Raw genomic sequence first — 1844 nt, forward strand, 5'->3', positions numbered from 1 at the left:
TTCAGCTGTTTGAATGAAAATAAAAGTGTGACAGGATGGAAAGAATGTCCTGGACCATTTTTTATTTATTTTAAGAAAAAAAATATATACATATATATATATATATATATTTCTGCAAATGCCTTATTGGTGCACAGCCTGTGCCCTGTATTTGTGCCCCTGTACCTGAGATCATTCAGATAGGTTGGATTCAGGTTCCAACTAGAGCTACTGCTCATTGCCTGTGTGGCTTCAGGCAAACTCTGTAACTTCTCTGGACCTCGGCTTTCTCATCTCTAAATTAAGACCTCCAGACTCTCTCTCAGCTCTGTAATTCTATAGCTAATGGATTTGTAATGAACCTAAATTGCATCATCTAAAAATAAACTATGAAGCAATTGTAGGATGATAGATGATAAATTGCAGATGTATGTAAAGGACATGAATTCATCTCTTGTAAGCCTGATATCTAACAAAGGACTGGGCATTTATGGTAGGTACTCATATATTTTAATGAATTTAATTAAATAAGGATGCCAATTAAGAAATAATTTCTTAGCTCTTGGTAAAATAGAGTAAGAAATATCTTTAGTGACTATATTACCAATTACTCTATTACTAATGACAAGGAAATGAGAGAATGGTTTCTGACTTCCTGGCCAGGCCAGATGGAAGGACCATGCTCAGTGCAGCTATTGTAGTCCAAGAACCTGGTAGCTCTTTCTATTGCCAGAGCAGAAATTGGATTTAGCCTGTCCTCCAGAGCTAATCAGTCTGGAAGCAGTGAGTCTCCCATAACTGACCTCCAAGATACTGATGCTCAACATAGACTCCACTGGGTTAATTAACAGAAATAAGCCTGTTAGGTGGACCAGATATGAGACATAACAAACCACAAAGAAAAGAGCAAATGTTTCCCAAGCCAAAGATGGGAAAGTTAAGAAATTAGGTATTTCAGTGGAATAGAAAACAGAGAGCTGGGCACACTGGCATGTGCCTTAAATCCCAGACTCAGGAGGCTGAGATAGAAAGACTGCTTGAGCAGGAGTTCAAGACCACCCTCAGTAACATAGCAAGACCCCATCTTTTTTTTGTATGTGTGTGTGTGTTGAGATGGAGTCTCGCTCTGTCACCCAGGCTGGAGTGCAGTGGTGCAATCTTGGCTCACTGCAACCTCCACCTCCTGGGTTCAAGCGATTCTTCTGCCTCAGCCTCCTGAGTAGCTGGGATTACAGGCATATGCCACCATGCCCGGCTGATTTTTTGTATTTTTAGTAGAGACAGGGTTTCACCATGTTGGCCAGGATGGTCTCAATCTCCTGACCTCGTGATCCTCCCACCTCGGCCTTTTAAAGTGCTGGGATTACAGGTGTGAGCCACGGCATCCGGCCGCAGTACCCCACCTTAAAAAAAAAAAAAAAAATGAAAAAGAGAAAAACAATGGAGAAGGATTAATGAAACCAAAAGCTGGTTCTTTGAGAACGTCAATAAAATGGATAAACCACTAGCCAGACCGATCAAGAAAAAAATAAAGGAAGAAGATACAATCAATATCAGGGATGAGAGAGATGCTATCTGGTCTTGAACTCCTGGGCTCATCTAAGGGAAACGCAGCAGAGATGGAGGAGGAGGGATTGATTACAAAAAGTCAGGAGGAGACTTTGAGGGGTGATGGATCTGTTCATTTTCTTGATTGTGGTGATGGTTTGACTGTGTATATATATGTTAAAACTCATCGGCCAGTCTCAGTGGCTCACGCCTGTAATCCCAACACTTTGGGAGGCTGAGGCAGGCAGATCACAAGGTCAGGAGATCAAGACCATCCTGTCTAACATGGAGAAACCCCATCTCCACTAAAAAAATAC

Source organism: Colobus angolensis, unplaced genomic scaffold (assembly GCF_000951035.1).
Source record: "Colobus angolensis palliatus isolate OR3802 unplaced genomic scaffold, Cang.pa_1.0 Scaffold32, whole genome shotgun sequence".
In the NCBI taxonomy this organism is placed as follows: domain Eukaryota; kingdom Metazoa; phylum Chordata; class Mammalia; order Primates; family Cercopithecidae; genus Colobus; species Colobus angolensis.